The following is a 7122-nucleotide window of genomic DNA, read 5'->3' as shown; positions in this document are numbered from 1 at the left end:
TAAATACAACTGTCGTTTATTAAAAGAGTCTAACAGATTATTCACCAGACCAGCCAAGCTATTTCACAGTCTGGTCATGCTTGCAGTGAAAACAGTGGGAGTTTTGGGAACAAAGTATAAGCTCTGCTAAGAGTAAGGAGACGTTATGAAATGGATTGCTTTCACTAAGTCATGGAAAGGCAGGAAGCATCTCCTAACAGCATGAATCATCAATAAAACAGAAAGGAAGATTGCACCTCCAAGTATTCATTGACGTCCAGCACTGCCAACATCAGAACAGAGCACGTAAATGAATGCAAGGACCAAGGAGAACAGACAGATGGATACAAACCAGGGAGGCACTCAGAGCCAGGAGAGTAGCTCTCATTTGAAAACAAATAGTGCAAGCAGCAGTGCCTGGTGCAGGAAGAGCCATAACAAAGCACAACAAACACCTTCAGCATATCCACTGCTGCTTGCTTTCCTTCTACCCACTACAACAGCCTCCTGATCATCCCACTGCTGGGACCCTGAAGTTCATCCTACTGGAAAACAAACACCGAAGGAAATAACTTCGCTATCTTACATGGGATCCTTTCATCGCATGCTTGAAGAAGCCTGGACACAGGATTTCTGCTTTGCTTCTTTATCACCATTAGTATGAAGGTATTCAGAGCAATCCCCAGTCTTGCGCCTGGCCACGCACCTATGCAGGAGCTGGCATTACCTAAGGGATGCCAGGACTTGCAATCTACAGTAACAACTCCCACTTATCTGAAGAGATGACCTTGTTTCTCCTCCCTTTCCCAACCACTCGTGTTCAGAAATTATAAATACAATTTCCTAAAATAATACAAGACTGCATTAGATGTTAAACGTTAACGATGAAGGAACGACAGCTTGCTTAGGGGAACGTGTTAAAGAATAGCAGGAGAAGCTTTACTTCTCAGGATAGGCAAGGCCCTTGTTTCTCAGCTGGCAAAGAGAAGACTCAGCAAGGAGAGCTGTAGCTCACCCATCTGCCACTGCCTGGCAAACCACAGCTGCTCAGTCACACAGCACCACCTCTCTGCTTCCTGAAACTGAATTATATTAGAAAATGTTAGAAACATGATATAGAAAAAAAAATGTTTACATAAAAGGCTGTATTTGGCACAAGAATATTATTCTCTCAGATACCAGGCAGTCCCAGGATGAGCTCCAGAAGAAACACTGCTGAGCCTTTTGAGAACATGAAGCCTGTGAATTCTGAAGCACAGGTAAAGAAAACTGCGTGGTAACAACTGGCACAAAGTAATTAGGAAAAAATGCAGACACTGAAGAAAATAACCTACTTGGCTCACCTCATAGCTCAGTAAGCCAGGAGTTCATATGGGAAGAAACAGGTTTTTTTTGCCATGAATAATTACAAAACCAGGAGTTTTAAAGGAAGTCAGCAGTTCCAGCTGGCACATAAACCTTACCCTAGGAACAGCCATTTTGCTGCACTGCACTTCAAATAGGACACAAGCCCCCAAAAGCAGTAACACTGCTCACCCCAATCTTTACTTATTTGACACTATATTGTTTTCTAGATATAGATCTAGAAACACAAAGGACAGTGAACCTTAACATAAAAACAGATAGAAGTGACTGATTCCATCTTGAGACACTCTTTCTCCAGTTACATTCCCCATCCATTTTGCATAGGCAGTTTGCATTCATTAGTGGAGAAAGTGAAAACAAATTCTGCCCCCCCATACACACATATGACCCCTTGTTAATATCCTCAAAGTTCTTGCTATAATCAAATTATTTAGGACAGCTGGAAACTGAGCTACTAAATCTCTGCTGGTTGCCCACTGTACCATAGTCACTTTTAAGGAAAGAACTGCCCAGAGGCTCACAAGTGCCAAACAGGATTAAAGTTTGGCCTTCACATCCCACATTGGTGCCATTTGCCAGTGACAAACATTTCTTACACCTGTGGAAGTTTGTGTCACTGGGCTGAACAACATGAGCAAAGTTTTCCTTTAAGGAAGCATGGAGTGGACTTGATTGATTAGGAAGCAAGGCATTAACATCAGTGCCAGGCAGTTGGGGAACACTGCCTAGACTGGAAGGAATGTATTAAAGGAACAGATCACAAATCCAAAAGCAGACAAGAGTCCAAAAAACACCCTCATTTTGGCAGGAACAGGACAAGGATGGCATAAAAATATCTTCCCTACCAATAGGCTTTGGTCCTGCTAGGGCAAAATGTACTTTTATTGCAACTATTTAATAAGTAGATTATGCTATGAGACCCAGGGGAGGCAGGGAGGAGGGGAGAGAGGAAAGCAGGAAGTGTGGCTATATTCAGCTGTAACTAAGTGTAAAACTTCTGCTTTCAGACTCAGACTGGATCCTTTTTCCGTTACAATTAAAAAAAAACCAAACAACAAAACAAATGCAGGCCAAACTGGCTTGACTTTCCTTCTGTTGCCATAAAACATAGGCTCTACTCAGATGTCTGCATGCCAGAACCCCTGGGGAAGGAGTGAGTAGATGGTTTCTGTTCAGGTCGACTAAAGCACTCCTATACAACTACAGCAAGTTGTGCTCTGTAAGGCCTTCAGCTCAATGCACAGTGCGTGGTTGCAATTCTCCTAAAAGGGTTTTCCTGACTATTTATACCCACAAGGCAGCATCCATTCGAATCTAAACAAGCTTCAGGCTTAAAAATAACAATAATGCCACCCACTCCCTCCCCAAACATACAGTTTGCCAGGTTCCTGTTCTGTTTTATCAGAGAACAGGGCATGGAAGAAATGAAACGGGTCGCTTATCAGCTGCTGAACTGTCTGCAAACTAATCCTCAAAACTGGAGTTTTTCAGATGTGCAACAGCTGGTATTCAGCAGCTGGAAGTGAAAAAATAAAGATACCATGCCAACCTACAAATCAATTCAGTCTGAAGTGATTTCACCATTATTACTGTCTGAACTAAATCCATTTGTTGCTGTTGGGTTTATTTCTGATGTGTGCTAAGGCCCAGAGGAAAGCTGGTCTCCTCAGTGCTGAACAGAAGCCAATGCTCAAAAAATACCTAGACTTATGCTTGTTGTCAGCCCAGGTTCCACAGCCTGTTTTCTATAAATTCTGTATTTTGCACCTTCTGCCATTTGCATACACATACCAGCAATTAATTTGCTTGCATGTCACCTTCTATCCTATGTTTAATCCAGTCAATAACCAAATTTAAGCATCTCACCAGTCACAGTAAACATAATTTAGGCTCCAACCCCTGCTCTAAAGAAGAGTCAAAGTAGATCAGGTTGCTCAGGGACCTATCCAAAAATATAACCAGCAAGCAGCAGCCAGGCTTCAGTTATTTTATAGTCAGAGTGACCCACTTCAGTACAGGCCTTTAAGACACATCAAGCTGGGAGCAGAAATTCTTCAAGCTTTATATCTTGGATCAAGAGGCTCTCTTATGTTGTTCTATTGCCCTGACTTCCCACACTTAAAGAACAGACACTGAAGGGTACCAAGTTGGAACCCAAACCAGATCAGAGTCAACTCTACTCACCTTCAGAAGATGTGAACACGAAGTGAAGTGGCAGTCCTGGATCCTCACGTCTGTGTGGCAGCGCTCCAGAGAGCTGCAGCATGCAATCATGGTGCTGTCTTTGCGTACCTGCAGCCCCCACAGCTGGTCTGAGATAGCACCTAAAAGCAAGCAAGAATTGTTGAAATACAGCACTTCAGATATTTCTACAGCAGATTCTCATCACCCAGTGTTTGTCCCACTTGCTTTAAAACATGCTGAAGCAGGTAAAGTAACCCTGTAGGAATGCAGCATAACAAAGAGCACGCAAAGCAATTAAAGTGAATGCTTCAGGATCTGTAAAGCGAGTGAAAAACCCGAAGCATTCATTCTGCTTCAGAACAATTCCAACATAAGCAGCCTACCTTGTACCACCACTAACCTAAGCTGGCTACATTAAGATCCCTCAGACAGATCACTGAGTGCCAGAGCAAGCACGAACCAAGGCAAGAAACTGGAAATTTAAATCTAATTTCAACTTACTGATCTCCATACCTGTTCACAAAGATTTTGCAAGATTTTTTTTGGTGGAAATTTCCTTCTCATTGCCTATATTTGCTAACATTCAGCAAGAGATCCCTCTCTTTACACAGGACTCAAAGAGTTTTTTCAAAAAAACTTTTTTTTTTTTCCCTAAAGAGTTTCAAAGAGTTTTAGTGAGGATCAAGGACCTAAAAAGACACCAACAGATTCAGCTAGGTTTGCTGTTATCTAACCCTGCTGCCGTTCACGGCAATTGAGAATGTGTATATATTCAAAAACCCAGGATTTAAAAAACAAAACACACATTTTTGTGTCATTTAACATAAAACTTCAAATCATCAAGCACCTTCTAAACTTCCTTTAGAAGCAACACCAGGAAATTCCTCATTTCCTGCCTGGAACATTCTGACAGTGAAGGCACTAAATGTATCTCAAGGCCCTTATTAAGGGAATTTAACCCCCAGGAGGCATAAGTACGAATAGAGAATATCATTCCTCCTCATCAACTGATTCCCAATTTGTCCATTTTGCTCAGGTTCGTGCACTGACATCTAGTGGTGAAGCCAACAAAGGAGGCATCCACTCCAGTTTCACAGTGCTTTTCCCCACAACAGCCCTTCAATTTCAGCTCCAACAAATGTCCATAATGGAACCTTCCAGTGCCAATCGCAGGCACACACACATCTTCCACATACAGATCCATTAAAACAATACCTGGATTTGTATTTCCACCAGAAGCAGCCTAAATGTGGGAGGCATTTTAAAGAGCATGGCAACAACATGTTAAATCCCTACCAGTAGGTGTACGTATAAATACAGAAGGGGACATAAAGGCTCTGCCATGGTCATAACACATTTTCCCCCAGAGGGTGGTGAGGCACTGGAACAGGTTGCCCAAGGAGGCTGTGGATGCCCCATCCCTGCAGGCATTCAAGGCCAGGCTGGATGTGGCTCTGGGCAGCCTGGGCTGCTGGTTGGTGACCTGCACATAGCAGGGGGGTGGAACCAGATGATCTTTGAGGTCCTTTTCAGCCCAGGCCATTCTATGATTCAATGATAACACAACCTGACCACTATTCTTCTTATAGCATGAGAGTTCCACAGATGTAAGGCCATCATCTCTCATCATTACCTTACTGTATAAACACGCTGGGTAGTGTAGAGTTGCATCATTTCAAACTGCACAGAGGACTGTTTGCATTGCCATTTTAAATAGCAGGACATGATCAGACCTCATGGAGAACTGGATTCCTGGCTTCTAGAACGACTGCCACCTCTAGGAAAGTTATTAAGCACCACCCACCTCTGCTTGTCTGCTTTGTTTTTCCAATAACATCCTGCTGATGGTGAGAAGTCCTGCTAATATGCATTAGTACTTAACTTGTTATTTCAGAACTGCAGTGACACCTAGAAGTTCCAGTTAATGCTTTTCTTGTTTTATCCAATATACTTAAAAGATGCAGCTATCACATGCTGCATAGCTTACAAAAGAGGAATCCTTCAGCAACCACTGACAAGCAACTCTTTCACTGGGATGTGGTAACTTGTAACCCTTTGAATTTACACAAGCATCACATTCTCTATTCTTTTTCATCCAGGCAAACCTATAATTCAATTCGGATACTTACAAAGTCCAATTATGTTACGCTGAAACCACCTTTTAAGCTAATTGTAGCTCTTTTAACACAGATAGATTCTACTTAGTGTAAGAAAAAGATTAAAAAAAAAAAGAAAAAAGATGATGCAGCTGATAAGCCTTTTAAAAGCTTTTTCATTGCCCCTGACTGCACTCCATTTCCATTAAAGCCCTTCATCAGTTTTCAACATGATGCACATTCACTCCAGCAAGGTCTCACCAACAACTATGATGTATTCAGACCAACGCTTCCCTTCTCCATCTATTAAGGAGAAATGTGTTGTTTTCCTCTGTTCCCATTCCTACTGCCCTTTCAGGCAACAGCTTTAGTTACACACAGATCATATTTTAAACGAAGCATTTCAGGTCAGTCTAACAGCCTGACAGCATAGAATTCATGAGATGTTGGGGTCAAATGCAATTTGAGACACGCTTGAGCTTCTGTCAGTCCATTCCTCTCATGAAGTTGGAAGAATTGCTGCGTTCCTGCAGTGCTTTCTGCTGCAAATTGAGACGCTCAAATCACCGGATTCCTATGAATGGGTTGTTCAGGGGATGAGTGTGCAAACGTTTACACCAAACATATCCCCATTTGCCACCAATGCAAACATTTCCAGTTCACATACCACACACGCAGCTTCCCATTCCTCTGATTTTAGGCAAAAGCAGACTTTGCATCTGAGTTCCTCACAGAATGGTTGGGTTGGAAGGGACCTCAAGGATCTGAATCTCCAACCCCCTGCCACACGCAGGGCCACCAACCTCCCCATTTAATACCAGCCCAGGCTGCCCAGGGCCCCATCCAACCTGGCCTTGAACACCTCCAGGGATGGACGAGGCATCCACAGCCTCTCTGGGCAGCTGTTCCAGCACCTCACCACTCTCACAGCAAACAACTTCCCCCTGACATCCAACCTCAATCTTCCCTCCCTCAACTTCAAACCATTTCCCCTTGTCCTGCTGTTGTCTCCCCTTTCAAAGAGTTGATTCCTCTCCTGTTTGTAGGCTCCCTTTAGGTACTGAAAGGCTGCACTGAGGTCACCCCGCAGCCTTCTCTTCTGCAGGCTGAACAAGCCCGGCTCCCTCAGGTTCCTCCAGGTTTGCCTTCCAGCATTCCACAGATCCAGCACCCCTCACAGCAACAACTGGCAATGAAAGAAGCGTCGTGACTCGCGTGACTAAGTGCGACACGGGATTATAGGATTAAACCCCGAGAATTCGATAATCCCTAAAGATAACCTTGGCTGCAAAGAGATCACACGTCTGACCAAACGGGCTGAAGGAAAACCGCCTCCGTGCTGCAGGAACCCGAGCTGGGAGAGAAACACACGGGTAAATCTTGACACACACATATATATAAATAGAAACCTCCCCCTGAGGAGAAGAGAAAGGTTAACCGACGGAAAGGCCCGTCTGAGGAAAGGAGGAGATGGGAGGGAGGGAGGAGGCCCCGCGCG

General features: G+C 43.7%; 1 long non-coding RNA gene across 3 annotated transcripts; it reads right to left on the bottom strand.

The window, feature by feature from the left end:
- Positions 1–883: 883 nt before the first annotated feature.
- Positions 884–7116, bottom strand: LOC109371115. 3 transcript variants are annotated; one of them, XR_002121802.1, is made up of 3 exons: positions 6905–7116; positions 3529–3668; positions 884–1061 (listed from the first exon to the last, which is right to left on the bottom strand). It is a non-coding gene; the product is annotated as an uncharacterized LOC109371115 (long non-coding RNA). The 3 variants fall into 3 exon arrangements; XR_002121804.2 differs by lacking the exon at positions 884–1061 and adding an exon at positions 1104–1227; XR_002121803.1 differs by lacking the exon at positions 884–1061 and adding an exon at positions 1236–2860.
- Between the last annotated feature and the right edge of the window lie 6 nt (positions 7117–7122).

This window comes from Meleagris gallopavo, chromosome 29 (genome assembly GCF_000146605.3).
Source record: "Meleagris gallopavo isolate NT-WF06-2002-E0010 breed Aviagen turkey brand Nicholas breeding stock chromosome 29, Turkey_5.1, whole genome shotgun sequence".
In the NCBI taxonomy this organism is placed as follows: domain Eukaryota; kingdom Metazoa; phylum Chordata; class Aves; order Galliformes; family Phasianidae; genus Meleagris; species Meleagris gallopavo.
The sequence above is the reverse complement of the archived record's forward strand: the minus strand, read 5'-3'. Positions and strand labels throughout refer to the sequence as shown.